Source organism: Anolis carolinensis, chromosome 5, assembly GCF_035594765.1.
Source record: "Anolis carolinensis isolate JA03-04 chromosome 5, rAnoCar3.1.pri, whole genome shotgun sequence".
Lineage (NCBI taxonomy): Eukaryota > Metazoa > Chordata > Lepidosauria > Squamata > Dactyloidae > Anolis > Anolis carolinensis.
This window is the reverse complement of record NC_085845.1, coordinates 99,732,652-99,745,892: the sequence shown is the minus strand read 5'-3', so window position 1 is coordinate 99,745,892 and position 13,241 is coordinate 99,732,652. Positions and strand designations below refer to the sequence as shown.

The following is a 13,241-nucleotide window of genomic DNA, read 5'->3' as shown; positions in this document are numbered from 1 at the left end:
AGTCACGAAAAAAAAAATCTTCGGAGTGAGCCACCCCTACAACTAAGATCTTAACAGGCATGAAAGTTATATACACAGAGACAGGTTGTCCTTCGTGGCATTCTCTGCAAGCTTAGCAGACCATCTTTCAATGTTGATTGAAAAGGATGTGCACTTGCTAACAGAGTACTATTTTCTGAAATCTTCCAACCTTGACATTATTACTGTCAATAGAAAAAAGTTAAACATTCCACTGACATTTCATAGTTAGATGAGCTATTTTTGCCATTGGCTTTAAAGAAATGACAAGATCAGATACAACACGAAATCTCAATTACGCATGCCATTATAACAGTGCTAAATTAAAACATCTGCTGTCAGTATAGGATTTAGGTTTTCTGCCTTACCCTGTTTCCCTGAGAATAAGACATCCCCTGAAAATAAGACCTAATAGAGGTTTTGCTGAATTGCTAAATATAAAGCCTCCCCCAAAAGTAAGACCTAGCAAAGTTTTTGTTTGGAAGCATGCCCACCAAACAGAACACCAGAGCATGCAGGATTGGTAAATGTACGTACCATAGATTGTTATACATGGAAATAATAGTAGCAACCAGAAATTCTTGATAGGATTCATAGTTTGTCTGGTTATGCTGGTTTGTGGTGACAATCACTGTACAATATATAATAAATGTTCATTTTTTGTTCAACAATAAATGTGAATTCTTCTTCATGGAGGGGCTCCTGGTGGCAAAGTGTGTTAAAGCGCTGAGCTGCTGAACTTGCGGACCAAAAGATGCCAGGTTCAAATCCCGGGAGTGGAATGAGCGCTTGCTGTTAGCCCCAGCTCCTGCCAACCTAGCAGTTCAAAAACATGCAAATGTGAGTAGATCAATAGGTACCGCTCCGGCGCTCCATGCAGTCATGCCGGCCACATGACCTTGGAGGTGTCTACGGACGCCGGCTCTTCGGCTTCGAAATGGAGATGAGCACCAACCTCCAGAGTCGGTCACGACTGGACTTATCGTCAGCGGAAAACCTTTACCTTTACCTTCTTCTTCATGGAAAAATAAGACATCCCCTGAAAATAAGACCTAGTGCATCTTTGGGAGAAGAAATTAATATAAGACACTGTCTTATTTTCAGGGAAACACGGTAGTTACTAGAAAGCTTTTGGGCATTCAGCTTCCTAAACATATAAGATTCATTCAGAGAAATATATCTGTTGTTTATTTGTTCAGTCACTTCCAACTCTTCATGACCTCATGGATCAGCCCATGCCAAAGCTCCCTGTCGGCCCCTCTTCCTTTCCCTTCTATTTTCCCCAGCATCATTCTCTTCTCCAAGCCTTCCTGTCTTCTCATTATGTGGCCAAAATACTTCATCTTTGCCTCTAATATCCTTCCCTCCAGTTAGCAGTCGGGCATTATTTCCTGGAGTATGGACTGGTTGGATCTTCTTGTGGTCCAAACGGGCTGGCAGAACGTTGGATAAGTGAATATGTTAGATAATAAGGAGGGATCAAGCAAAAGCCTATTAAACATCAAATTAGGTTATGATTTTACAAATTAAGCACCAAAACATCATGTTATACAACAAATTTGACAGAAAAAGCAGTTCAATGCGCAGTAATGTTATGTTGTAAATACTGCATTTATGAATTTAGCACCAAAATATCACGATATATTGAAAACATTGACTACAAAAATGGCTTGGATAATCCAGAAACTTGGACAAGTGAGACTCTACTGTATCACAAAGGCAAGACTTCTCTACAGAATCAATGTTATTCCTGACTAGAGCAAACCCATGCTTGTTTGTTGACTCATCAATCAACAAAATGAAAATAAAAACCAAAAATAAAAACCACACATGGTTGATTTGCACTGAGAAATAACATTTCTGCATTAAAACATTATTTTTCACAAAGAAAATAGTTTTTGGACAAATCAACCAAGTGAGAATTTAACACTGAACAAATTCCAAATTACAGTTTTTTTCTGCACAGAAAACAACATTTTATGTGCAAGGTTTAATATTTTTGCATTGAAATATTGTTTTTCCAGCAGAACAATACAATATTTAAAATTAAGAACAATTGTAACCAACATAAACTTACCAGTTTTTCAATGGTTTGTGTGGGCCTGCTTTTGGTTGATGAGATAGTCAAGTTCATTAGGATTGTTATTGTGTGCCTTCAAATTGTTTCATACTTAGGGTGATCTTAAGTCTAAAGTTTCGGGGTCAGGTAAACGTATATTATGATGAGGTTTTAGACCTTATTGACAAATTAAAAATGAATCTACGAGTCCAAAAAGATACCAGAAGTTGTTAAATAACTCAGATATGAAATTGCTCATCTTCCATCAATAATATAGACGATATCTCTAAGCCTGGCCTTTGTATCGGGAGACTGGAAAGTTGCCAATGTAACATTATTTTTTTAAGGGGGTGGGGGTCAAGGAGAGAGCTGGGAATTTTATAAGACAATTACCTTAATTTCAGGTAAACAGTCAGAAAATATTATAAAAGCTAAAATTAGTTTCTCAACACCTTTTGCTTGGATACACAATTAAGGAGTCTCCGTGCATTCATGCCCTGCTTTTGGGCTTCCCTGGGCAACCTGTGGTCACAGAAATTTGGACTTGTAGGCCCTCCTCTTTACCCAGCTTGGGTCAGCCTATGTTCTTATATTCAACCAGCAGAGGTCTCTCTTCTACTTACTTAATGATAATATATTCTTTTTGACTTCAAAAAGCATTTTTAAACAAATGAACAGACATTTGAATTATAACATTGTGCATATTACACACTGGCGTGTATAGACTCACAGTCATAATATGTGATATATTAACAGTAATGTGGGTTGTATGTTGTATGTGCTAAATGTGTTTGTCAAATGTTTTGATACGGCTGATAGGCTAATCAGAAATGTATTTGAAAAACTCAACCAGTGGTAGTCAAGCACTTACAGTGAGATTATTTGACTGTGTGTCAGAATATTTTTTTTCTAAGGCCTCGTCTCCACTGCCCTATATCTCATGATCTGATCCCATATTATCCGCTTTTAGATGGATTATATGAGTCTCCACTGCCAGATCATCTGGGATCAGATCATGGGATTTAGGGGCAGTGTGGAAGGGGCCTCAGTCTGATTCACCAAAGGAGTTGAATGCCCTCATAGCATCATTTCTACTCAACAGTTGAGAGAGGCCAAACATAAAAAGATGGGAGAGTGCTTGCAAGCAAGCCAAGAGCCTGGCTCTTTAAGATCCATGATCTTCAGGCAAGAGAGATTGCTGGAGATCATGGGCCCTATATCCCAGAAAATCAAGGCAGAAAATCGCACAATATCTGCTTTGAACTGGGTTCTCTGAGTCCACACTGCCATATGTCCCGGTTCAAAGCAGATATTGTGGGATCTTATTCAACTGTGTGGAAGAGGCCTAAGTGGCAGGAGGTGGGTAGCTCCTCTTTATCTATTAAATGAAAGAACAAATGAAAACAATGTGCCACCAGAGTGGATGGAGCTTTACTGCCATTGCCTTTGGTAACAGGAGATAGCAGTGGAGAGCACTATAGCCCACACCATTCAAGTATATGGCTTGAACTAACCGCTGTTCTTCTAACAGCATCAGTGCAACCATATGCTTTTGGGATGGCTTCTCACTCCAACCTCCACAATGTGTAAAATACAAATATCCGTAGGCTACCATTCTTGATTAGTTTTTACTGTCCTATATTTGGATTTGTGAGACATTACCTGTATTCAAGGAAACATGTTTTAGAGGTATGTTGCATAATAATGAAAATAATTTTAAACTGAGTGTATGTTCTAGCCAATGTCATTTCTGCCTTCACATTCTAAACCTGCGAAAAATCAAAATGTCACTTTGGTGTAAAAAATAGCCTTTAAAAAACCAGGGCACCATCCAGAATATAAACATGCCCAAAGGACAGACAACAAGTCTGAACTGCAGGAAACTGGTTCTCCCTCCTGCCCTCCAGTCCGGCGCCATGATCACACTCCCCCCCCCTCCCCGAAAACAGATTTGTCCAAGATTAAAGAAACATTTTCAAAGACAAAAAAGGGAAAGCGGACAAAGAGTTCACTTTAATTACTAGACACAGAGAGGAATCCTCTGTCCCTTACTAGATGATAGTCTCCACTTTGGGAAAGCCACAGAGGGAAACTCCCATGTTCACCAATAATGACTTGTTACCCAGTTTCAGAAAATGAGACATATCTCAGAATGTTGAACAATGTGTTTTAGTGTGATTCTATGTTCATTTACCAAGCAAGGGTGACCAAGATTGTGATCTCCAAACAGTGCTTGTGATATTACTCCCTTTATTTTTGAAGTTTATGTTCATGATAGGTTTAAGAAAAAAAAGATAATGTGGTGCTTCAAAATACTGCCGTTTCTAGTGGTGGTCAATGAGCCAATGCTTGTCCCATGATATTGGCGGTCAACCTCTGATGAGGTTCCAAGAAAGAAAGAAAAAATGTAGACAAAGGTCACAAATAGGACACCAATCCCTGATACATTGGGGGGGGTGTTACCAGATAGCTTGAGATAGACTGCTTTAAAGTCTTCAGTGAATGTCACATATACCAACGTATTTCAATTTTACAGCTACAAAGTAAGATAGGTATATTCTTGTATTTGCTTTGCAGAGAATGAATAGGAGAGAGACTGCAGCTTTCCTAAGGCATAGGAAAGGCATAAAGAAGGCATAGGCATGATGAAGCTGGAATCAAGAACTTCTTTTTGCCACAGAATGTTTATACCTGCTCTAGATTTCTGTATGGTCATTTCTTTTCTTCCCCCATTCCTCAGTCTTTACAGTCAAGCTGTGAAACCAAAGAAGGCTAGGTTCCTTTTCGTGCTGTCCTCCTTCCACCTGCAAGCAAAGGAAAGGTTGTTCTCCTGAGCTTTTGGCAACTGACTGCCTGCACAAGAGAAGCCTGACAACAGGAGGATGCTGACTTTTTTTCTTAATTCACTACAATTTGTTGAATCGTGTTTTAAAAACATAACATATGTGGCCTTATTTGTACTGTTTTCAATCTCAGATGTGTTGCTATCTAATTTGAGGAGAAAAACAGGATACAAAATGAATAAAAAGTTTTAAAACCAAAGGCTCCCAAATCCGATTTTGAACAGCAACCGGAAAGGTGTATCCAGAACAGTGGTTCTCAGACTGTTCCTTCGTTCAGCCTTCCTTATGGTCCAGCTCTCACAACTATGGGGAATACCACTGCTTCAACTATGTGGGCCTTCATTGACAGTGTGATGTCTCTGCTTTTCACTATTTTATCGAGGTTGGCCATTGCTCTCCTCCCAAAAAGTAGACATCTTCTGATTTCCTGGCTGCAGTCTGCATCTGCAGTGATCTTTGCGCCTAGAAATATAGTCTGTCACTGCCTTCAAAGTCTGTCAGGCACAGGGCAGGATAAAATGACAAGTGTAAAGCTTTGTGTGGTTATTTATCCAGAATTCACATTGCACTGCAATATATGAGTCTACACTGTCATCTAGTTCAAAGCAGACAATCTGGATTTTACATGACAGTGTAAAAGGGCTACAATCCAAAAAATATTTACACCAGCCTGTTCACTCAGAAACAGTGCACACTTGGGGCCCTTCAACACCCCACTAATGTAGTCTGGTAATTCTATGGTTCTTGTGTTTTGACAGGAGTTTGGGGGTAGCACCCGAAAGAGTTTCTGGCTTAGAATTAGAAGCAACCTTTCTCAAACCTCATGCCCCACATTTCCCTAGAATGTTGCGATGGCCAATAAAATAGAATCACCTACACCCCGGCTCCATCTACATCGATATATATGTGTGTGTGTGTGTGTGTGTGTTTGTGTATATATATATACATATACATATACAATTATACAATAGAACAGTTTGATATATATTAACTGAGATATATATGTGAATTTGTAACAGCATTTGTAACAAAAATGAAAGAAGAAAGAAAAACTGTAAATAAATAACACTGAAAAAGGATCTGTAACTTTAAATGATAAAAATTGTTGCAAGTACTGTTAAAGGCTTTTATGGCAGGAATCACTAGGTTGCTGTGTTTTCCGGGCTGTATGGCCATGTTCCAGAAGCATTCCCTCCACATCTATTGGAGGTTGTGAGATCTGTTGGAAACTAGGCAATTGGGGTCCAGGCTGGGAGAAAAAACTCTTGTCTGCTCAAGGCAGGTATGGATGTTGTAATTGGCCACCTTGATTAGCATTGAATAGTCTGGCAGCTTCAAAGCCTGGTAGCTTCCTGCCTGGGGGAATCCTTTGTTGGGAGGTGTTAGCTGGCCCTGATTGTTTCATGTCTGGAATTCCCGTTTTCTGAGTGAGGTTCTGATTTTGGAGTTTTTAAATACTGGTAGCCAGATTTTGTTCATTTTCATTGCTTCCTCCTTTCTGTTGAAATTGTCTACATACTTGTAGATTTCAATGGTTTCTCTGTGTAGTCTGACGTAATGGTTGTTAGAGTGGTCCAGCATTTTTATGTTCTCAAATAGTATGCTGTGTCCTAGGTTGGTTCATCAGGTGCTCTGCTATGGCTGACTTCTCTGGGTGAGTTTGTCTGCAGTGCCTTTCATGTTCCTTGATTCACGTTTGTGCAATGCTGTGTTTGGTGGTCCCTATGTAGACATGTCCATGCTATACCGTAGACTCCTGCAAAGGTGAAAGGATCCCTCTTGTCCTTTGCTGAACGTAGCATTTGTTGGATGCTCCCAACAATGGATTCTCCCTGGCAGGGAGCAGCCAGGCTTTGAAACTGCAAGGCCATTCAATGCTAATCAAGACAGCCAATTACAACATTCACACTTGCCTCAGATAGACAAGAGTTCTTTCTCCAACCCTGGACATTCTACAGATATATAAATCCCAGCTGACTATAGTTTGCAACAGACCTCACAACCTCTGAGGATGCCCATCGTAGATGTGGGCGAAACGACAGGAGATAATGCTTCTGGAACATGCCATACAGCCCGGAAAACTCGTAGCAACCCGTTGCAAGTACAGTAGAGTTTCACTTATCCAAGCCCCGCTTATCCAAGTTTCTGGATTAGCCAAGCCATTTTTGTAGTCAATGTTTTCAATGTATCGTGATATTTTGGTGCTAAATTCCTAAATACAGTAATTACAACATAACATTACTGCGTATTGAACTGCTTTTTCTGTCAAATTTGTTGTATAACATGATGTTTTGGCGCTTAATTTGTAAAATCATAACCTAATTTGATGTTTAATAGGCTTTTCCTTAATCCCTCCTTATTATCCAACATATTCGCTTATCCAAGCTTTTGCCGGCCTGTTTAGCTTGGATAAGTGAGACTCTACTGTATTGTGATATGGTAATAATATGATATATTGTGTATGCATATAATATTGAGACTAATATTATAATGTAGTACAATATAATACTAATACAATATAATAATATTATTATCACGAAGAGTCAGAGATGACTAAACAACTAAGCAGCAGCAGCATATTGTGTTATGCTAATAATATAATATATTGTATGTACATACAATATGGATACTAATATTATAATGTAATACAATATAATTCTAATAATAATACAATATAATATTAATTATATATTATATATTAAAGGTAACATTACTAATAATATTATAGTATATTGGTATAGTACAATATAGTAATATATAATGCTCATATTGTGCTATGCTAATGATATAATATATTGTATGGACATAAAACTTGTAAGCCGCTCTGAGTCCCCTTCGGGGTGAGAGATTGTGGGGTATAAATGTATTAAATAAATAAATAAATATTGTTTTGGTTTTTTTGCACTACAAATAAGACGTGCAGTGTGCATAGGAATTTGTTCGTATTTTTTTTTTCAAATGATAATTCGGCCCCTCAACAGTCTGAGGGACCATGAACCGGGCCTCCACTTAAAAAGTTTAGGGACCCCTGCTCTACTGTATATAAATCCCGGTTGACAATAGTTTGCAACAGACCTCACAACCTCTGAAGATGCCCGTCGTAGATGTGGACGAAACGTCAGGAGATAATGCTTCGGAAACATGGCCATACAGCCCGGAAAACTCGCAGCAACCCGTTGCAAGTACTGCAAACATACCTCACAACCTCTGAGGATGCCTGCCATAGATGTGGGTGAAACGTCAGGAGAGAATACTTCTGGAACATGGCCACACAGCCCGAAAGACATACGACAACCCTGTGATCTCGGCCATGAAAGCCTTCGACAACACATTGGAAATATTGTCTGCAATTCTTTTAGCAAATGCGTTATTGGAAGCATTTATTATAAATAAAAAATAATTATACGCAAAAAAACTTTTACTTATATCCATCTACACCGACCATTTAACGCAGTTTCAAATCAGTGCTGACGTCAGTGGCTGCGGCGCAGATGATTACAGAGGACGTCCTGGAACCAGCTAAACGGCCAATGGAGACGGCGCTCTCACAAAGGGCGCGAAGGCTGGGAAGCTCCAAAGGCTTCCATTCAAATAGGACGCTCGACCAATGAGCGATTAGACGTCCGCCGCGTGAGGGGAGAGCCCCGCCCCTTCTCTGCGCCGCCGGAGCCGCCTTAAAGAGGGGGCGGGTTCGCCAGAGTTCGCGTCTCTCTCTGACTGAGAGAAAGGATGGCGGAGAGGCGGAAGTGCTGCTGCGTGTTAGAACACATCCTTGCGACGCTAAGTGTCGCTCATTCGCGGCAGTTTCCTTCTTCTTGTTGGGTGCCTTTGGAGGGGCTGGAGCTGAAGGCGAGACTGGCCTCCCCACTCGCCACTTTTCAGCGAGAAAAGCCACTAGCCAATGGCTTCTTCACACCCAAGAGTCAGTTAGTTGTGTCTCTATGTGCAGCCACACTTTCGGCGGGGGCTTGCTTGGGAGTAGAACACGAAAATAGCAGGCCTCGGGGGCCTTTCTTGAAAACCTGTTCACAGGCGAGGTAATTCACAACAGGCCTTGAATCCTATTGGTCGATTCCAGCTGGAATAAACCTATTGGTTGGTTTAAAAAAAATACAGCTCATTCAGAGGATCTACTCTAGGACTAGCAGTCGAATATATGAAGTACAGTAGAGTCTCACTTATCCAACATAAACGGGCCGGCAGAACGTTGGATAAATGAATATGTTGGATAATAAGGAGGGATCAAGGAAAAGTCTATTAAACATCAAATTAGGTTATGATTTTACAAATTATGCACCAAAACATCGTGTTATACACGATGAAAAAGTAATTCAATACGCAGTAATGCTATGTAATACTGTATTTACGAATTTAGCACCAGAATATCACAATGTATTGAAAACATTGACTACAAAAATGCGTTGGATAATCCAGAATGTTGGATAACTGAGACTGTAGTCATTTCTTTACACGTTCCCGTTTCTCATTTCAGTTATGCAATCAGGGTTTCTGGGGTGTATGGCCATGTTCCAGAAGCATTCTTTCCTGACGTTTTGCCCACATCTATGGCAGGCATCCTCAGAGGTGTGAGGTCTGTTGGAAACTAGGAAAGTGGAGTTTATATATCTGGAAAGTCCAGGGTGGGAGAAAGAACTCTTGCCTATTTGAGGCAATTGTGAATGTTGCACTTGATCGCCTTGATTAGTGTTTAATTCCCTTGCAGTTTCAAAGCCTGCCTGCTTCTTACCTCTTTACAACCCTGTGAGAAAAAGTTTTTTGGGCTGTATGGCCATGTTTCAGAAGCATTCTCTCCTGACGTTTCGCCCACATTTAAGGCAGGCATCTTCAAAGGTGTGAAATCTATTGCAAACTAGGAAAGTGGAGTTTATATATCTGGAAAGTCCAGGGTGGGAGAAAGAACTCTTGTCTGCTTGAGGCAAGTGAATGTTTCACTTGATTGCTTTGATTAGCATTTAATGCCCTTGCAGTGTCAAAGCCTGGCTGCCTCTTACCTCTTTCCAATCCTGTGAGAAAAAGTCAGATAAAATATAATGTGACTCTCCCAAAGAAACTTAAGAGTAGTTTGGCCTGCAGGTTTGGAGCAGGTGGAGCTCTCCATCGGAATGGAGACAAGTATTTTGTTTTTCCACCTGCCAATCTCTACATCTTCCTCCACTATTACAGGCAAAGAAATGGGAGCCAGGGAACAAAAAATTGGCTAGTCTCCCAACCATTTGGGGATGTGCCATGTGGAGTTAATGTCTCAAGTCGTCACCTCAGGGCTCTTGATACCTCACTGTACTTTATGTGCTAAGTGTTTGCTAGAACTTGGCCTAAGGTCCTCAACCTGTAGTTCACGCATGCAAGTCATTTTTCATGATTAGGTTGCTGTTGAGTTTTTCGGGCTGTATGGCCATGTTCAAGCAGCATTCTTTCCTGACGTTTCATTTGCATCTGTGGAAAGCATCCTCAGAGGTTTGTTCAGAGATCTGTTGGAAATGAGACAAGTGTAGTGTATATGTGTCAGTACTGTGAGCTGTTCTTTCCCTCACCTTGGACAAGTCCACCCACTTGCCTCATTTCTAAAAGACCTCTGAACAAACCTCTGAGGATGCTTGCCACAGATGCAGGCAAAACGTCAGGAAATATTGCTACTGGAACATGGCCATACAGCCTGAAAAACACAACAACCCAGTGATTCCAACCATGAGAGCCTTTGACAACACATTTTATGATTCTATCCTTGTCAGGATAGAAAGGCACAAAGAAGCAATTTGGGTTATAAAGTTGTAACTACAGTAGAGTCTCACTTATCCAAGCTAAACTGGCTGGCAGAAGCTTGGATAAGCGAATATCTTGGATAATAAGGAGGGATTAAGGAAAAGCCTATTAAACATCCAATTAGGTTATGATTTTACAAATTAAGCACCAAAACATCATGTTATACAACAAATTTGACAGAAAAAGTAGTTAATACGCAGTAATGTTACGTTGTAATTACTGTATTTACGAATTTAGCACCAAAATATCAAGATATATTGAAAACATTGACTACAAAAATAGCTTGGATTATCCAGAAGCTTGGATAAGCGGGGCTTGGATAAGTGAGAGACTACTGTATTTGCACTGCAGATACAGTAGAGTCTCACTTATCCAAGCCTTGCTTATCCAAGCTTCTGCCGGCCCGTTTAGATTGGATAAATGAGACTCTACTGTTCTGTTGTGGTTGTAAAAGAGTTTAAGGATTTATTATTTTTCCTGTGAAAAAAATCTTTTATGGAACAATTCAGGCAGGGGATTATGTGTGCCCCCCTCCCCCTGGCTTTATTAGAAGGACTCAAAAAGATTTTAATTTCACCTCTATCTTTTTAGAGGTGTGAATTTCTTCATTGTTTATTGTTCAAGCCATAGTTTATTTGTTTGTCAGGGGTTTGTTTTTATCTGTTTTTAACTTTATATTGTTTTATATCGTATGGGGCATTTGGAAGCTGCCCTGAGTTCCTTTGGGGAGAGAGGGCGGGTTAGAAATGAAGTTGTTGTTGTCGTTGTTGTTCTTTTCTGTGGTGTTGCAGTTTTTGTAGTTTTTATTCAAAGAAAGAAAAAATGTTTTACCTGCTTGCATAGTATTGTGAATTTTCTGGGGTGGGATGCATCACTTTTTGAATTTAATACTGTTGATTTAAAATTAGTGCAAAATGTACTAAATTCTCCCCTTTAGTCTTCTCTGATTCCAGGGGAATTGGGTGCTAAAGCCTGGGAAACATGGATGCAAAATGATTTCATAAATGTACAGGTTAAAAAATAAATTGTGCCAATAATTTTGCATGCCGTATATACTGTTCACTGCTGGTACTATTTTGAACAGGAAGTTGGTGTACTAGCTGCTGAAAGGGGGAACTGTTTTCCCAAAAACAGTTCCCCTTGGGGAATGCATCCAAAGGAGGGCAAACAAAATGATCAAAGATTTGGAAGCCAAGACCTATGAGGAGTACCTTATGGAACTGGGTATGTTTAGCTTAGTTTAAGAAGCAGTTCTGAAATACTAGGACATGGAGCAATGGATTCAAATTTCAGGAAAAGAGATTCCACCTAAACATTAGGAAGATCTTCCTGACTGAAAGAGCTGTTCAGCAGTGGAATATGCTGCATGATGGATCTCTTTCTCTGGGGATGGTTTTGATTGTATTTTCCTGCATGACAGGGTTGGATTTAATGACCCTTATGGTCTCTTCATAATTGTATACTGTACCGAAAGACACTACTAACATTGAGCAAAATTAGCAGGTTGGCTTGTTTGCATACATTCTGATGAAAGAGTTGGGATATAGCCCTTGCACGACTTTCCATGAGGCTGTCTTGCTGGAGATCGTTTTAGTAGATAGATCACATCTGTCTAGGTTTGGACTAAAGTGAGATTCATGCAGTTCTCTAGATATTGTGGGATGACAACTCTCAGCAGCTCTAGCCAATGATTAGGAATCCTGGGAATAGTCCAGCAACTTTTGACTCTGCTTCAGACAATACCACACATAGCAAAGGCCAAAAACTGTTATCAGCTGTCTCTGGAAATATCCCCCTACTAAGTCCCTACATATCACCTGCTACTATGCATAGGTGTAAGACCCATAAAATGAAGTGGCAACCTTAGCACTACAGTTGCACAAAATTGTCTGCTTTTCAAACCAGTGAAAAGGGCACGATGATTCCTGACATTAACACAGGATCACACATGAAGGAGTTATTGTGGTGGTTGATCTAGTGCTGTAACTTGTGTAAATATTGCTTAGTTTAAGTACTCTCAGCATTCACGTGTTAGTTGCACGATTGTGGCAGTTGTAGTTCAAACAATTTTTGAACTACAACTGCTCTGTGTTGTTCCCTTCTTCTCCTTGCACATGCTCATCATCTTAATCAAATATGGGAGGTCTGTGTGTGCCTATTTTATCAAAACCAGTCCTGGGAACAGATTTACTGAACTTCAGCTAAAGTAACAGAGTAGTGTTCTGGATGGCAATTACCTGGTTATACAAACTGTTACTTTTCAGTTTGTGGCTTCATTTTTTGTGTGCACATGAATAGCTATGTAGTTTCACTTCCAGGCTAGCAAGTGCCAGGGACCTACTTCACATCTTTGCCTTGACACTGAGTTTGGGATGTGGGCCCATGCATGAGTCTCATCCCCACAATTCTTGGAGATATTATTTCTCAGAGCTTTATGTGTAGATTGCAAAGATCCAAAGAACGTTTCTGAATAAGCTTAGTTGAAAGAGTCTGCATAGCAGAGAATCCTCGCTTATCAAGGTCCCCAATCACATAGCAAC

At 40.1% G+C, this 13,241-nt stretch overlaps 1 long non-coding RNA gene across 1 annotated transcript; it reads right to left on the bottom strand.

The window, feature by feature from the left end:
- Positions 1-1,183: 1,183 nt before the first annotated feature.
- On the bottom strand, positions 1,184-12,086 carry LOC134299346 (uncharacterized). Its single transcript, XR_010006533.1, has 3 exons — positions 8,363-12,086; positions 4,769-4,881; positions 1,184-1,451 (listed from the first exon to the last, which is right to left on the bottom strand). It is a non-coding gene; the product is annotated as an uncharacterized LOC134299346 (long non-coding RNA).
- Positions 12,087-13,241: the final 1,155 nt, after the last annotated feature.